Genomic DNA, 19181 nt, shown 5'->3' with positions numbered 1-19181 from the left:
CTTTCCCTTTCTGTAAATCAATGCCATTAAAGCCATGGGGTAGAGCTCCCATGTTGTACCGTGTAAACATGGCAAATTGGACAGCTGCTGTCTCAATAACCATCTTCAAATGCATACATGGTTGTGATAATATCTCCTCAACCTTTTCTTGATATTATCTTGATAAAGATGCCCAGTTCATTCAGCTTCATCTGGTAAGTCCTGTTTTGTCAAGTCTTATCATTCTTTCTGTCTCCTGGACTATCTCATTCGTCCGCATCTGTCTGTCATTATTGTGTGCATTACCAGGCACAGCATTTCAGTTGAACTGTGCCAGCTTGGTTGAAGGAACCATTCCACTTTGATAAAGACAAAGTCAACTCAAGTTAACTTAGTGCGTTAAGAAACAGAACAGCAGCTCTCAATATGGTTACTTAATTGCATCCACGTTCCATGTGATGAATAACATTTCCCATGTACAGAGACCAAAATTAGTAGACAAATGTCCTTCTTCCTCCCAATGCGGGGGCGGGGAGGAACGTATAAAGATGTTGTATCTATGAAAACAGATGTGTTATTTATTTAAACGGTGCAAGCTAAACAAGAAACAGTTAAGGTTAACTTGCTGTCATCTGAAGTTCTTAAAACCACACATGAGAACAATGTCTTAGACAGAAGGAACTGATTTAAGTCCAATTGTTACTTGCTAAACTTGCCTGACTTAATGGAAAATAATTTGGTTGGTTGTTCTTTAAGGTGGTAGGTTTAAATAGACACTATATCTTTCCTATGTCACTCTTGTTTCTGTTTTCAGTACAGTACTTTGAAAATACAGTTTCTTACCTGTATAAATACTGAAGCATTTTACTAGAATTGTGAGTAATCAAATCCTTGAAATATATATAACATATATAAATATACATTATATATACATTATATATATAAATATATATAATACATATATTATATAAATATGTATAATATATATTATAATATATACCATATATAATTGCCCTTTCTAGAAGAGTCCCATCCAGTTGCAAGTCTTAATCCTAATTTCTCTTCATCTACATTGTAGGTTAATTCTGTTTTTCTACTATCAAGTGTGTTTATAGAAAGTGAAACCTTTTTTCTTTGTAAATGGTAAAACTAGAGTTTCTGAAGTTGTTCTTCCACTGAGGCAAAAATGACTGGTAAACTTGACAAGCAATCTGTAAATTTATATTGATCTGTGAATTGTATTCTTGAGACATCCCCTCTGACTTTAAAGAAGTTAATGACAGGTGGATGTCTTGGAGAAAATGCTTTTTATGTAAGTTAACATTCATTAAAAATCATATGCCTCAGATGAATTATATTGATTGGAGTTGCTTGTACTCCTCTAACCAGCCTTACTTGGCTTTGGCACTTCATTCAGAAATGAGTGGAAATTCTTCTTGTTGCTATATTATGCAGGACTCTTCTGGTGATGTGAGTGTCTCTTTCCATTGCATACTCTTGCCAAACTAAGCAGTAAGAGAGATGTGGATGTAGAAGTTTCTGTTCTAGACAGAAGGTGGTTTGTTTTTTTTTTTTTCCTTCCTAGGATAGATTAATTCTGTATCTACGCACAGACTTGAATATGACTAGTAATATAAATAAAACTACTTGTTTACTTAAATGCCTGCAAAACACCTTATCTATGCAGCTCTTATACATAGGTGCTGTAGTATTTTGTAGAAGTGCATATTTCAAGTTTCATTTTACTGAAGGCAAAAATGAGAAATGGAATTGAAACATCTTTAGTGAGATCATTCAACAAGATAGCAGCATATACAAATGGAACCAAAGTTTTCTTTTCCAGTGCTCTGTCCACCAAGAGTATCTACTTGTTCACCTTTAACTTATGTTACAGTGATTTAGTCTTAAAAAAATTCCCTAACAGTACCATAACTGATATAAATAAAGTATTTATCTTTTAGGTTTCTTCAAGACTGGAGCCTTATCTAACAAAATGTCGCTCTTGTCTGTAGCAAAATCCTGTTTCACTGTGAATTTTACATTTCTCCGTTCTGTTTAGCATAAGAAAAGAAGAAAACTAAATATGCAATACTTACTTTTCTTCAACTCAACCTCTAACTGCATTCATGGAATGCAGATAATAGATATTTTTGTTACAGTACCGTAGCAATAAAAATGGAAAAAACATATGGGGGAAAAATCCACCACCAGTGAGAGCTTATTAAGTGTTCTGAAAAATATGGAAAATGTTTATAAATAAAAATGCAATTTAGAGTTGGGACAATGGATATATGCGCTGATTGGGTGGTAATAATCTATGTATTTTAACAATCAGCTGTGGAATGTACACAGTTCTTTAGATTTTTTATTTTTTTATTTTTTTTTTAAAGAGAGACCAGCTGCTAGAAGCAAACATACTAATATTCTTATTTCTATATCATCGTAGGATCATAGGATGGTTTGGGTTGGAAGGGACCTTAAAGACCACCTAGTTCCAAACCCCTGCCATGGGCAGGGACACCTCCCACCAGAACAGGTTGCCCAAAGCCCCATCCAGCCTGGCCTTGAACACTTCCAAGGATACACAGCTTCTGTGGGCAGCCTGTTCCAGTGCCTCACCACCCTCTGAGTAAAGAATTTCCTCCTTAGATATTAATCTAAACCTCCTCTCTTTTAGTTTAAAGCCCCTCTTTTAGTTTAAAGGACAAGCCTCCTTGTCCTATCACTACACCCCCTGACAAAGTCCCTCCCCAGCTTTCCTGTAGGCCTCCTTTAGGTACTGGAAGGCTTCTCTAAGGTCTTCCTGGAGCCTTCTCTTCTCCAGGCTGAACAACCCCGTCTCCCTCAACCCGACTTCACAGGAGAGGTGCTCCAGCCTTCTGATCATCCTCGTGGCCCTCCTCTGGACTCATTCAAATAGGTCCATGTCCTTCTTGTGCTGGGGGACCCAGAGCTCAGTGCAGGACTCCAGGTGGGTTCTCACAAGAGTGGAGCAGGAGAATCCCCTCCCTTGCCCTGCTGGCCACGCTGCTTTTGATGCAGCCCAGGGAATGGTTGGCTTTCTGGGCTGCAGTCTCAAATTGCCAGCTCACGTTGAGCTTCTCATCAACCAACACCCCCAAGACCTCCTCAGAGCTGCTCTCAATCCATTCTCCACCTAACCTGTATTTGCGCTTAGGATTGTTCTAACCCAGGTGCAAGCCTTGTACATGGATATTTGTCCCCTGCATTGCAAGGATCCTTAGGTACTGAGTTTTCAAGTCACTTTCTAGCCAAAATTCTCCTCTATTTCACACTGACTTTATACTATATAATAAAGGCCCAATTAAACATTGATAATATAAGTGTCTACTTGTATTGCCAGCTTGTAGAATCATGCGATGAATACATAGTTCTCTATTTTCATTAGAAATACCTGTATATTATGTTTCCTTTTCTCCGTTTAAAAGATTATCTTGGAAACATAAACCAATTAAAAACAAATTTTAAAAATGCAGTAGTACTTCCTCCACATTTGCTGACAGCCCTGAAACAGAATTTCTGATAGTCACAAACATAAAAGCACCTCAAAATGGTATTTAAATCCATGCAGCATTTATTACAAGCAATGGGTCTTAGTCCATCAAGCTATGCTTTGAGGGACAAAGGACCCCAAAGCTCTCTCTTACTTTTTCATTTTTGAGGATTGGAAAGAGCAAGGGAAGCAGGGAATTTCTGGCCTCAACCTTGAAGAGGAACATGGGGGCATTGTATCTTCTAGGCAGAAATAAAAACGTGTCTCTGTTTTCCCAAGTGGATTTGTAGAGCTGTGGAAATTTGGTAGACCAAATGTATAATGTGCTGAAGATTTGAGGCTCCTTTATCTAGTCATTTGTGTTCTGTCTTGAATTAGGTCCCTGAAAGCAAGATACAGTGAGTATTTGCTGTTCCAAGGTGCTGGTGCTGTGCAGTGTTTGGTGTGGCACTAGAGCATGGAGGAGGGTTCTGTCTGGAGTAAGCTGCATATTTTTTTGACTGAACATCTTTGTAAGAGGGAATTCCTGAAAATTTTCTGTGGGAAGATAAAAGAAAGTAGGATATACCAAAAGCTCTTGTTTATTGGTGTATTTACCCAGGTATTCAGCCAGCTTGAAGTCTTTCTAAAGAATTGGACAAAATGGGGACTTTCACCTAGGTCTCCTACTTCCTAGACAAAAGTCCAGATCATCAGACTGTGAAAATCCCTCTCTGCAGCCCAATGAACATGTAATTAAGTATACAAACTGTAATAACATGAATAGAAAAGAATACCAGGCAGAACATGAAGAATTTTGAAGCCGTATCTCCCACAGTGCAGATGAGTGCCCTAATGACTGAGCTATTGTCTGCTCTAGGGGATTGTTCTCTCTAGCTAGAAATTTTATCTGGTGCATGAAAACCCTTCAGAGTGACCTGGCATTTCCAAGTGAAATAAGATGTTGCCAGAAAATTCCCAGTCTTGTAGATTTCTGGATTACATGGATGCACATGCCCTGAGACCCACACTTAAAAATGAAATAAATTGTATACACTTTGAAGTAAATACTGTAATCTATTATTATATTAGGTCTAATCCTTGAGGTCCTTGTTCATGCTGATTTCTCTTTAAGTCATTTCAACTTTTCCTTAGAAATTATAAAACTTAACAAGACCACAGCCTTCAAAGTAAGGCCTATTACGTAGTCTGATTATGCTTTTATATGAAACACTTTGCACTTACTAAAGACTCATTTCATGTAGCACAACTTCAGATTTTCTTTGGATGTAGAAAGGGAAATGGTGACAAAACAGTGGAACACTTTCAGTTCCTCGGCAAGTCTGCAGGCTTGTGTGCTGAGAGGGAGCAAGGGAAAATGTTATTTACTCCATCTTGTGCCTTATTTGTAAGCAAGAATGTAGGAGAGAAAATCTTTTTCTTTGCAGTAGATTCTGCAAAAAGATTCTTTAGTATATTTAGCAATAGGTTGTTGATTTCTTCAAATAATGCATAATGATAAAAAAAATTTTGAAGGGAATTTCCTTCTACCTGCTTTTTTATTGTATTCAGGAATCATGGTCTCTTGAATAGAAGTAGTTTCTCTCCTCTCTCGCTCTCTTTCGCTCTTTTCCTCTTCCTCTCTCCTGTCTTCCTGCCAAAGCTTTTCCATTTTTCCCCATCATGTTGTTTGAAGTAACTTATATTTTGTAAAAGTTGGCTTATTGTTTGCAAAACCTGTTGGACTCTAATAATGCACATTGTGGAAGACATCTCCTTTGAGAAACGGAAGCAGTTAGTAAAATCACTGAGATATTTGGTAAAGAAAATGCACGAACAACAAAGTATTCAATAAAAGTCACTTATCTCTTAATCAATTCTAATTGCATAATTGAAATCAGGGTTGTGTTGTCAATGATGTGTCTTCCCAACTCAGTGTACGTGAACCTTGAAAGTTCAGTTAAAATTAAAGGTGAACTGGACTTCATTCACGATGCAAAAAAAGTTATTTTTCATCCCCTCCTGTCCTGTGTATTGATGTAGTGCTACATTGTGTCAATGGGTATTCTGTTAACTCAAAAGATTTTCTTCTGAAGTAATCTCTCAACATGAGGAGAGGGCAGTTAGTAATACTGTTGTGTGTGTAATTCACATAAAATGACATCAGTCTTTCAAAGGCACCAAGATAAGAGTTTAAAAACTTGATATAATAAAGGTTGGACCACCAACTTTAAATCTATGGAATGCTTTAGGAAGAGGTTTGAAATTACCTATGAGTCATTAGGTTAGCTTGCAGATGAAACTAGTGTCAACTTGTCTCACGCTCTTCCCTCATTTTCTTATAGGGAGTCTAAAGTGTCGGGGACTCAGGTTTATCAGCCCAAGCAAGGGGCTGATGTATTGTACGATATTATTCTACTACCTGGAGGTCACAATCACAGGTTCAGCCTCCTATATACATTCATTTTTGTGAGCTGTCACCAGAAATAATTTGAATTATGCTAGAAAAGATCAAGTAGAAGTGGTCTAGCAAGTTGTCTGATTGAATCAGATTATTTTCTACTTCATGTTCTAGATTTATTCTTGAGAGAGTGCGAGTGTTTCCAGCGTATACACTGGAGGGAAGGAATCTGGATGTAGATAATTACTTTGATTGTCCTAGCAGAGTAAGGCAAAAATTGTCCAAAGAATATAAGGAAGGGAATTGCAAAGTCACTGTTATTCATTTGCCAGAGTACTAAAATTGCCCAGCCTTTTGGGTGCTGTGAAAACAAGAAACTTACTCAGTTTTTATCTATTTATGGCAATAGGTCTGCAGGAAGCCCTATGGGTGTGAAAGGACAGGTTCTTAGGTAGTTTGAATATGCAAGATTTGTGTAAACTCTGATGACATTTTGTACTGTTTTGTGTGGAGCCAGACTTAGACATTGCATGTAATATGTATAACGTCACCTAACTTCTTGGCTAACTAAACTGAGCTAGAACAGGAAAAACAATATTGACTTGAAGTCAGACTCTGAGATCGTTCCCGTTGGAGTACACTAGCTGATGAGCTGAAGAAGTTACAAAATGCAGGGAAAGCTGAAAGAAACTGGTAGCAACTCAGTGGCAATTCTCCACAGGACATGCAGTTTTCAGTAAAAACTCCAAGAATATATATGTTCAATAGTAGTTATGGTATGTCATGGAAGAGAGGTAAAATATTCCTCCGTGGAAAGCTTTGTTTATAACGAATGTGCTTCCCACTCCGGAGTAGTAACAAAGCTAAGAGCAGCAGAAGACCAGATTCAAGAGCCCTTCAGTAAGAAAGGCAGGTCAGGTTTGCTACATAACTATGGCCCCAGACTCAAACTGGAAGTGTCTCAGATACCTAGGAACAAAAACAAAACAACAAAAAAACAACGACCAAAAGCCATTACTAGTTGTAAAAAAAATAACTAGAGAAGGAAAAGAATAACATATATGTATGCAATATAATATGTTAATAACAGCTACTGCTGAGAGAAGTTCAGGTTGCAGAGAGAATCACGTAAAGGTAAGAAGTGTTAGTATGTGGCTGTTCTAACACATACATAAGACATAATTTTGTCTAATTTGACAAAAAAAATGGATTCTTTAGCTACTGTTGTCTTTGTATCTAATGTTTTTCCTTCTGTGAACACATACCGCCACTCTCAGTGTTGAAATATAAAAGATGATTTTGAAGATGGATGTGGAATATTGTCAGTCAGGCAACATTAAAATCACCGATAATGCCAAAGCCTGTTACATGAAATATGGCATGATTGATGGAGTACCTGTAACTGGAGAGTGGAAATAAGAGGTAAGACATCTGCAGCCACTCATCAGTGGTTGTGTCAGGTCATGGATTCACTTGGTAAAACTGATTCACTTCATTTCAAGTTTTAAAGACCAACTTCTGCTTTTAATGGATGTTATTATTGGATTTCCAACTAACTTTTATTTTCCAATTGTAGTCTTCCTACTCACAGTTATAAACCATAATGCTAAAAAGGAGTCTTAGGCTGCTGCTGATACACTGTGCCACACCTATTTGTCACAAATTCACATAACCTGTAGGTGCATGCATCTTTTCCTTCTCTTTTGCATGTTTCCAGTGTTATGCCTGAGCATTAGGTGCCAGATGCATTTCTCTTCTGAAACAGGTGTTTTCTTTATTTTCATCTCAGCAGCTGCTAGTATCACTTTCAGTTCCTCGAGACAGATCCTTAACCTGCTGGTGACCATGCAGAGAGAATGATAGTACCTATCTAATCTTTCAGGATAAGAGCCAAAGCCTAAATACCTACCAATCAACCAGTCAGTTGAAACCCTCTTCTCCCTCCCTCCTGCCCAAAGAGTAAAAAGGGAAATAAAATGAAAATGGAAATGAAAAGCAGAACCTTGAAAATAAGGAAATTCAGCAGCTTGCAGTGACTGTTTTTTCTCTTAGAACTGCATGTGGATGAAGAACAGAAGTTATGTTTTCTAACTCACACTGGCTCTGGCAGCTGGGAATGGTCAAGTGTAAAGAGAGTAAGCACGAAGAATTAGGGGGAATTAAGAGTGGAGAAGTGCATAACAGTAGGGTGTACAATGGCCATCACCATGTAGCTTGTCACATTCATTATAAGTCTGAATGTGTATTAGTTGATTAACCATTCATCAAAAGTTTTGTCAGCATTAATTTTATGTATGTGTTCCCCCCCAAAGTAACTGGTAATTCCAAGTCTTCTATAATCGAAGTACTTAAAAACACTACACACATAATTATTCTCATTATTTAGAAAAATACAACAAATAAATACTTTGCTAGAGTCATTTTATGGCTGCTTATCTCATGTGAAAACAAAAGCTGTTATTACTGAAAGGTCATTGTGAAAGAGAGGTTATGAGTGCAGTAAACTAGACATCAGCATCACATGGTATATCTAGTGCTACTTGGTAGACAAAAGGTCTATTTATATTCCAAGCAAAGGATGGGAGAAAACGAAGGCATTCAGTGATTCTGATGGCAAAATAGATCACCAGACCACTAAACAGCGTAACTGTCTAACTCCTGAACAATTACAGTAATTCAGTAAGTTTGTGAGTTTTTACATTTGCTTTGGAGAAACTAGAAGTCAGGAGAGGACAAACAGATTTGTTTGTCTGACTCAAGAGGAAAGAGCTGAGCATCTGCCCAAGAATTTTTTGTTCATGTTCCTGAAAATAATCAGTTTTAGTGTGGGGAGTTTCTTTACTTATAACTAATGCCAGAACAATCTGCTTATAAATCTATTTCGAATTGGAGAGTATGTAAATAATAAGTATACCAGCATTAGAAGAGAAGTAGCAATAGAGCTGTGCGTGCCTTGATCCAGTACTATTATTTTACACTTTTTATTTGGGTTCAAAATTTAGTTTCAATGGACTTGCCTCTTGTGCTATTAGGGAGGGAGGTTGGGATAGCAGGAAGCCTAACGATACTTGAATAAATACCAGCAGTCTGAGGAAAGATGTTTCAAAGCATTTAGGCTCTTAAATCTTGATTTCAGTTTACTCCAGGTGACAGCTTCTCAGAATATTGATCCTAGCTTTCAAGAGTGCAGAGTGACATCCAGAGTCTTGATAAAATATGTATGTGTATCTACCATGACAGTAAAAAACACACAAAAAATGTATTTCTTCACAAAGATGAAGATTTTTGCCCTTTTTGAATATTAACTCTTTAAGTCAAATAAGCTTTGTAAATAAATTCCCAGCCTCTTTTCCTTTTGCACTGTGGATTTTCTTTCAGAGGCACTATTGCAGTGAGACAAATGCTTAAAGATACCAGTTATAGGGGCAAATATGTAAGTTTACTTACAGACAAGCAGCATTTCTTTTGAAATATAATTGCTCTATTACACTATACTCTGTTTTGTGACAAAAATTCTACCTTCCTAGAAAATGGAAAAAGTATCAATTTAGTTTCTTCCATTTTTATTCTTTTCCTTCAGCAGAAACTTGTGCAAGAATCCAATAGTCTGTGCTAGAAATAATGAGGTGCTTGCTGTGCTAGTGTTTGCTAATAATCGTTGTGGTCTTCATTTTCAAACAACAGTGCAGTTTCTTACTGAGTAATTATAGCTCTGTAGTATGTTGCTTTTTTTGTTTGTTTTCTTCTGTTTTTCGGTCACACTTTGTACTGACAAAATTGAGTTGATCTGGTTAAACTTCATACTGTGTTGCAAGGGACATCGCTCTTCAGTTTCAGACTGACCTTTTCCAGTTCAGTCTAAATATGATTCTAATGTCTTGTCTGCACAGGGATATTTTCTGGAATTGTTATACCAATATAATTATATGATGATATAAAACAATAGTTTAATGCCTAGTGTGTTCACTCCTAGATTAATGGGAATCATTTTAGTACACCTTAGTTCACTTACTTGACATAATCTAAACAAAATAAACATAGTTTTAACTAAAATAATAATATCATTTATAATGATATTTATAATGATATTGATAATTTATGATATGATATGATAATTTATTAATGATAATTTATAAATAAAGTCATTTGCAGGAATTTTACCAACACTGTTTAAAACACTCCTGAAGTATTTTGTGGAACTGCGAGCATGGACAAGCCTGCTCACTTTACTTGTAGCACCCCTGAACTGAATGGCAAATCATCCACCAACTTCAGTGGGATCTGGACTGGGATTTACATTTTATTTACTTAGATTAAGTTGGCATCTCCTTTTGATTACAATTCTGTCATTTAAATGTAACATTGAAGTATGTGGATTAAAAAAAAAATCATAGTTAACAGCTTCAAGCCCTCTGATCTTTCTGTATGGTAATAGTGTTTTTATTTTAATTTATTAGATATGGATCGTAAGGTAACAGTGAAGAGTATACATTCAAGAATATATGAAGAAGGTATATGTATGCTGGGACACACTATCACTGAGATTTATGAATTAGATCTCATGTCTATCTTACATTTTATCTGCTTTCCTGTGCTTATATTAGCTATGTTTACAGCCATGAACTGCAGTGAAGAATTAATTTCATATTGAAGAAATAAGTCCATTCTTAAGAGAACCACTTGTACCTTCTCCCACTTTCCTTAATAAGAAACAGAAACCTGTTGAACTTAGAGATTATGAAAATTACAAATGTGCTTACATCCTAAAATGTATTTGAGTAATTACATGGCAAGCAGTCATCAAATAGTTTCATTATAGGTCAAATGATAGTCATCTGTGGTAAGCCACCAAAAAGACAAAGAGGGAAGTGGTAAGGAGAGCCATCAGCATTCTTTAAAGGGTTTAGCTAAATGAATAGGCAAACTGGAAAAGACAGTTTATTTTTTATCATTATGTTGTCCTGAATGTAATACATATGTACATTCTTTTGACTTATGCTTCTCTTTGTATCTCATGCAATGGTGAGTAATTCAGTATCAGTAAAAGAAAGATTTTTTTTTTATGTAGGAGTGGAAATGGTAACAAATGGACATATATTTTAGAGACAGTAACTCCTGGACAAAAAGGAAAGGCTGACACAGTTTGTAGGAGCAGGTAATACAGCTACAAGTTTTCATTTTACACATCAGTAGTGGCAGATCTAGTATTACATGAATGGCAGATCTAGTATTACATTATAAATGGTTTGAGACTACAACTTAGGATCCAGCTCTGCTTGTTAAATTCAGTACTAAATTCTGTTTTAAAAAGAGAAAAAGAATTCTACCTGTATATTCCTTTGAAAAGGACCAAAGGAAGAAAAATTTTTCTCAATTGGTATGGATATTTTTATTTTCTGTGGGCAAAATTTCTCTTAGTGAGAGTGAACAGTAAGAACCGTGGCAGAGCTTCTCTCTCCACTGAGTTTAGAACGTCTGGTGTCTGTAGTAATCCATTCTAAGAAATACTGCCTGTTATACCCAAAGCAGAATGGCTCTGATCCCTGACTGTGGCAGCTAAGTACTTCTGCTAGATAAATTGTAAACCACAACTTTCCCCCACAGCCTATCATTGATTTTTTTGTTTCCTGGTTGAAATTTCCAGTCAGATTATTCTTTGGCTTTAGAATTTTCCATTCTAAAATCAATACAGACGTGTAGCATTTTACTTTAAACTTAATCTTAGGGGTAAACTTTGTACATTTTGATAGACTTAGAAGTATGAAGTAAGATTCAGCAATGCTGAAATTCAGTTCTTGTACAGTTCAGTCCCTGTAATCCTGTAGTCCCTGTTTGTCTCGGTAAAGCTTCAGCTCAAGAGACATATTCCTTTCCCTGTGAGACTCCGGGGGGTTGTTGTTCTGTAGAAAGGCAGTAACTGCAGGGCTATTTCTCTACCACACATGAGAGTGCTAATTCTTTCCAAAGTGTGCTAATAGTTGGAAGAATGACGAAGTACGGCATCCTGGGAATTTTGTGTTTAATTCATTCCCTCCCTATCTTTGTTTCTTTCAATGACTTACAGATTCACTTTCTTACGTTGTCAGGGAAGAGTTCAATTTGAAAACCACTCTATATGCTTTCAGTGTTGCATTCACTATCCATAAGATTCTCCACTTGGAATTTAGCTGACTGGTTGTGACTAATGCCCACAACAGAATACAGTTCAATTACTTTCACCTTTATACTCTTGATACTGTGGTAACTATTGAAAGTTTAGCGTGTTTTTTTTTATTTATAAAATAAGGAGCTGTGATAAAGGAATGCTTCAGGATCCTAAGTGCTGAATACTAAAATATCAATTTTTATATGCTCAGTCACCACATCTGAACAGACATAGGTAGGAACTTAACATGAAAGCAGATGGGAGGCTCTTCTTTACTGCTTACCTAATGAGTAGTATCTCTACAGCTTTTCCTAGAGATGACTGAGAAAGTAAGTCCTAACTTCTCATGAAGCATCCAATCAAATAAGCTTTTTGATATATGTAGGAGGGCATAGCTTTTCTATATTAGGTAGCATGGTCTCAGTTTTTAGGGGGTTGTACAGATGGACAGGCTGGAGAAGTAGGCCCATGAGAATCTAATGAGGTTCAACAAGGCCAAAAGCAAGGTGTTGCACTTGGGCTGGGGCAATCCCAGGTATTTATATAGACTGGGAGAAGAAGAATTCGAGAGCAGCCCTGCAGAGAAGGACTTGTGGGGCCTGCTGGATGAGAAGCTGGACATGAGCCAGCAGTGCACGCTTGCAGCCCAGAAGACCAACTATGTCCTGGGCTGCATTAAAAAAGGGGTGGCCAGCAGGGAGAGGGAGGTGATTGTCCCCCTCTACTCTGCTCTTGTGAGAGCCCACTTGGAATACTGTGTGCAGGCCTGGGGCCCCCAGCACAAGAAGGATGTGGAGCTCTTGGAAGGGGTCCAGAGGATGACCGCTAAGATGATCAGAGGGCTGGAGCACCTCTCCTGTGCAGAAAGGTTGAGGAACTGGGTTTGTTTAGCTTGAAGAAGAGAAGGCGCTGGGGAGACCTCATTGCAGCCTTCCAGTACTTGAAGGGAGCATATAAACAGGAGGGGGAACGCCTCTTTAGTTGTGTTGATAGTGATAAGACAAGGTGGAATGGTTTTAAACTAAGACAGTGGAGATTTAGGTTAGAAATAAGGAGAATTTTTTTCACTCAGAGGTTGGTGACGCACTGGAACAGGTTGCCCAGAGAGGTTGTGGATGCCCCATCCCTGGAGGCATTCAAGGCCAGGCTGGATGCGGCTCTTGGCAGCCTGCTCTAGTGGTTGGCAACCCTGCCCAAAGCAGGGGGGTTGAAACTAGATGATCTTTAAGGTCCTTTTCAACCCAGGCCATTCTATGATTTTATGACTTCTCCAAAGTTTTGGTTTTGCTTCAGTGACATGCCTTGCTTCTTTTCCTTACTTTATGTCACTTTATGTCTCTGAAAAGAAATGGTATTTGCCCTGTGCAAGGAACTTGTACATCCCCTGTAAGTTCTTCCCTATCTGAACTTGAAAAACAAGCTCTATTTTAACCTGAGAAAAGACATGGATATTTCATGCATCTCAGAATATACAGCTCAGACAAGAACAGGGTGTGAGAAAAATCTCAAATAATTTTCTTCAGACAGGATCTTCTGTGAAGCTATTTTATTCGCGATTGCAATGGCAGGCATCCTGTCAATCAGGAGTGCATTTTAGTAAACAAATCATAACCTTTTATTCCCTATTACCCGACACCTGATCACCTCCCCTGTTTCCTCATTGGCTGAGTACTACAGGTTCACAAGCTACTTGACGCTCCTCTATACCATATATGTAAAATTTCTCTTTTTTTCAACCCTTTAATTTCTCCTTTCATATGTTTTGAGAACTTGTGACCTTTGTTTTACTGTTCTCACACTGCTCATCCTGTTTTTCTCAAGCTTCTACCTTATTTTGGAACAGTGAGACCTTCTACTGTCCACTTATCTACTTAGCATTTCTCCTAATTATGACTACACAACTACCTTGGAATACAGAAAAGTAATTCTCTACTGCAAAAACACAACTTTGTTTCTCACAATTCCCCCCTCTTCTTTTCTTACTCCTATTGTTGTTTTTGCATCTCTTCACATACCGCACTCCTGAGTTTTTCCAACATTAAGGTGCAATATTCTTCTTCGGATGTCACGGGGGATGCTAGATATGCCGTTATTATTACAATACCAATGAATAGTTGTTTGAGCCAATTCTATTCAGGTAATCACGAAATTAGTTTCTCCCAAATGTTTCTAAATCCCCAGGAATTGTCATCTTGAGTTACTCTATGTAGGATCTTGTTGTGTTTTTTTTTTCCCAAATATTTTTGAGATCAGTCACATTCATCCCATTTGATCTACATATATACAGCAACTAGTATTAATTACAGTGCACGCTCCTCCTTATGAGGTTATTAATAAATCTAATACTATTTGATTCTAGAGTACTATTTTTGCAAACTTATCAAACTTATTTTCTAGTTCTTCAATATATTTACAATATTTTTGCATTTTGAGATATTTACAGTAGCTTTTTCTAATTCGCTCACCCTTAATCAAGGTAAAAACCACCTTGCAAAACTGTAAAATGCTAGAGAATTTTACTAGAGGATTATCTGGAGTCCACTTAATTCTGCGTGTGGTCTCAAGGGGACTTTGGCTTTGTGGGTCTTCAATAATAGTTACATTTGGAATTATTGCCTCCAGGGTGCAAGCTCCCTTCCATCCTACGGGCAACACCTTCCTGGCTTTATTACACATAGCCAGTACCACCCCTTGCCATTTGGGACAGGCCATCTGGTTACAGTATTCTCATGTTGTGTCTGGTGTGCATTATGTATATTAGCATTCCTGTGGCTACCATATTCAGTACAGTATGGATTATTCCCTATTTCATGGATATTTCCACACCCAGGGTCAGTAATATTGCCCCCTGAGTTTTCTATCAATGTTGTTTTAAAAGGCACCTTTGATAACACAGTATGTTATAGCCAGGATTATGTGTAGGGAACTCAACTTCAAAATCTATTCCTTCCCGGGACTGTGTATGATCTGTCATTTTTAGAAATCTAGAGAATCCAGACAGTTGCTGCTGGAAATAGCAATCAGGGACAAGGCCTCTTCAGTCTTTCTAGGCATCTGGGTGCAAATCCAACAATTATTTCGAGATAGAACTCGATAGATGTTCTGGATTAATTGGAAATGCTGATTTTTCCCTCCATCCTATCACTAATCCATTGAGAATAGGTATTACTAAGATAAACTTAAAATACATCATTTCTATATATATATATACACCCCTATAATAGTTAAGAAATAATAATTAAGAAAAACAATAAAAATCACAAACTAATAAGGATTCTTCTGGATAAGAATTGAATACCCTCCTTTCTGTTTCTCCCACTTCCAGAGAGTGTTCCCTGGAAACACTCCAATTCTGTGTAATTCAATCCCTTTTACTTATTAATTTATAAAAATTCTTCTAAGGAGAAGTTAAAGGTTTACAATAGATAGTTTTAACTGTTTTAACCTTAAAAGTCTTTGTTAATGCAGTCTCTCAGGTATCAGGGTTAACTGATGCTTTTACCCAGGTATGAGTCCACCCTTTCTCAGTCGTTCTTACTGCCGTCTCAGTAGTCAGGACCACTTGGAACAGTCGTTCCCACTCAGGTTGCAGTTTCAATAATCTCCATGTTCGCATCAGATCCCAATCTCCTTCTCAGAATGGATGGATCAGGACTTCCAAGAGTGGGGTTTGAGCTAACAGTCCACGGGTCCTGAGAGATGACAAAGAGGATGACAGCCCGAGTATATAGTTCTTAAGAAAAGCATCTTTTGTCTCAAACTGAGGTAATTCATTCCCTTTGTCCATGTACAGCAATCCAAATAATATTTCATATGGTAAAACTCCCACATCTTTTCTTGGTGCAGTTTGAATTTGGAGAAGTGCCAAAGGTAAGCACTTCGTTTGGGGAAGCTGAGTTTCCAGAACTTAGTCAATTGCTGCTTACTGTCTGATCCTCTCCACCCTTTCAGAAGAGGAAGGATGCCAAGGAGTGTGAAATTTCCACTTAATTTCTAGAGTCCACATTAGCCCTTGCAATATTTCTGACATAAAGTGAGTTCCTTGATCAGAGTCAGTATTTTCAACAATTCCATACCTGGGAGTTATTTGTTCTAAAATTACTTTAGTTACTATGTTCGCGGTAGCAGATACTGAAGGGAAAGCTTCCACCCACCCTGACAAATGATCGACCAAGACTACTAAGTATTTAAATCTACCTATTCTAAGGAGTTCTGTAAAATCTACCTGTACATTTTGGAAGCATTGAATTTCTGGTTTTTGCCCCCATTTGAGCTGACTGCGGATAATTTCCCTATTTATCTTTTGACATACTATACAACTCCTGTGTACTTGTTCAGCCAGAGTATATATATTCCTACACATACATATTTCCATAGCACAGCGTCACACGTTGCTTGAATTCCTCAATGACCCTCTTGATGTAAAACAGTTACCATTTGCCTCATTAGTACTTTATTCAGCATTTCTCTCCCATCAGGGAGTATCTGTTTTCCTTTGGACTTTGTGACTCCTCATTCCTTAAAAACCTCTTTCTCTTAAAACTTTTTACTTCTTTACGTTTTGGGTAGGGGTAGCTCAACAATTCCCTGAATCCTCTCTGTATTTATTCTTCATTCCCCCTCAGACACTAGATGCCCTAAATATTTGACTTCTCTTTCTATGAATTTTAATTTATTTTCCAATACTTTCAAGCCCTGTTTTCCCAGAAAGTCGAGTAGCTTGTTAGTGGCTTCCTTCACAACTGTTTTCTCCTGTCCTGACAATAAAAGATCATCCACATATTGTAACAGTAACACCTCCTTTGGAGGTTGGAATTACTCCAAAATTTGTTCTAGAACTTGCCCAAATAAATTGGTGGCCCTGTAAACCCCTGAAGTAAAATTGTCCATCTGTATTGCTGCTTCCAACCCATTTCAGAGTCTTTCCACTCAAAGGCAAATATATCTTTGCTCTCAGGGTCTGAAAGCATCCCATTAATAACACCATTATTCTAACCTAACAATTTACTATTTGAATGCCCAATTTCATTATCAAATCCTTTCCCAACAAGTTAGTCCCTGACTCGGGTACGTATAATAATTGCCCAGTGATCATTCTATCCCTAGTCTCAGCTTGGTGTCCCCAAAAAGTGGCACTGTTATCCCAGTCCCTTCTATCCCCATCACATTTAGGGTTTCATTAGTTAATTTAAGCTTTGATACTTTACAGACCAGTAATGACCTAACTGCCTCGGTGTATTGGGTTCACATGGCAAGGTTCTGGTAGCGGAGGGGGCTGCAGTGGTAGCCCCTGTGAGAAGAATCCAGCAGCTGCCCCATGTTACATAAGGGCCAGTTTCAGCCGGCTCCAAAGGGGCCCACCGCTGCCCAGAGCCAAGCCGTGAGCAATGCAGTTTAAATCTCTATGAGAGCACATCCAAGAAAAGGAAAAAAAACTGCTGCACAACAGCAGCTGGGAGAGTGAGGAGTGAGAAACCTCCCTGCAGACACCAAGGTCAGTGCAGAGGAGGGGGAGTGCAGTGCAGAGGTGCTCCAGGTGCCGCAGCCGAAGCCCCTCCGTGGCTCACAGAGAGGCCACTGGTGGGGAAGGCAGACCCCCGCAGCCCATGATGTACCACGGCAGAGCAGATCTCCACGCTGCAGCCCATTCAGGAGCAGCCCAGGAAGGTCAGCACCCCATGAGAGGGACCCCACACCAGAGCAGCTCCCAAAGAGCCCATTTTTTGCTGCCCATGGAGAAACCCACACATGACCAGCCCAGGAAGGTCGGCACCCCACAACGGAGCAGGGGGAAGAGTGACCGTGAAGGAGCAGTGGAAACAAAGCACCACGGACTGACTGCAGCCCCCACTCCCAGCCCCCCCATGCCACTCAGAGCAGGGAAGAGGTGGAAGAGGGTGGATGGGGGAAGGTGCCCCCAGCTTGTTTCTTAGTTTCTCACCGCTCCAGCCTGTCAGCAATAGGTAATAAATTTCATTAATCTTCCTATTCTAAGTCTGTTTTGCCCATAACGATAATTGTAGAGTGATCCCCATTGAGGTACACTTGAGGAACCCTTGAGGTACGCTTGTTCATTGATCAGGGAACTAGCTTTCTGAGAAGCCCCGACTCCCCTGTTCTGAATTTATAACAGCAACTTCTCCTCCTTCTTCCACTCTGGATACTCCTATTTGAAGTGGCCGGCCTGGCCACACTTAAAACATCTTCTTAAAGCCTGTCCCTGCTAGGATTTAGGCTGCAACACAGGTAGCTTTCCTTGCCTGCCATTCCTTCATCTCTCTTCCTCTCCTTTCCATCCTGTGTCCTCTATCTTCAACCCTCTGCCTCACTACCCAGTACACTGTGAATACCATTTATTTTGCTCTCTGCTTTTCCTTCTCATCTCCCCTCCTGGCGTACACCTTCATACTACCCGCACTGTTCACTCCATCCTCCCACTTTCTGGAGCTTTTTCTGCATATCTGGCCAGGCTTTAATCACAAAATGAACTTTAAAGAGCCCTTGGGCTACTGGGTCCTCAGGATTCATCCCCGAGTACTTTCTAATTCTGACCCTGAGTCTCTCATAGGATTTCTGTGTTGTGGGTTGTTATTATCGCAGTTAGGTAAGCAGATATTTCTGCTCTATCAGAATTACTCTTGGTCTGGGGGGGGCGGGGGGGGTTAGTTCTTTCCCATTCTTGCATAGCTGACTACCGATTCATCACAGAATCACAGAATCACAGAATCGTCTAGGTTGGAAGAGACCTCCAAGATCGCCTAGTCCAACCTCTGCCCTAACACTAACAAGTCCTCCACTAAACCATATCACTAAGGGCTACATCTAAACGTCTTTTAAAGACCTCCAGGGATGGCGACTCAACCACCTCCCTGGGCAGCCCATTCCAATGCCTAACAACCCTTTCAGTAAAGAAGTTCTTCCTAACATCCAACCTAAACCTCCCCTGGCACAACTTTAGCCCATTCCCCCTCGTCCTGTCACCAGGCACGTGGGAGAATAGACCAACCCCCACCTCTCTACAGCCTCCTTTAAGGTACCTATAGAGAGCGATGAGGTCTCCCCTGAGCCTCCTCTTCTCCAGGCTAAACAACCCCAGCTCCCTCAGCCGCTCCTCGTAAGACTTGTTCTCCAGACCCCTCACCAGCTTCATTGCCCTTCTCTGG

Source organism: Anser brachyrhynchus (genome assembly GCF_964034855.1).
Source record: "Anser brachyrhynchus genome assembly, chromosome: 1".
NCBI lineage: Eukaryota > Metazoa > Chordata > Aves > Anseriformes > Anatidae > Anser > Anser brachyrhynchus.
The sequence above is the reverse complement of the archived record's forward strand: the minus strand, read 5'-3'. Positions refer to the sequence as shown.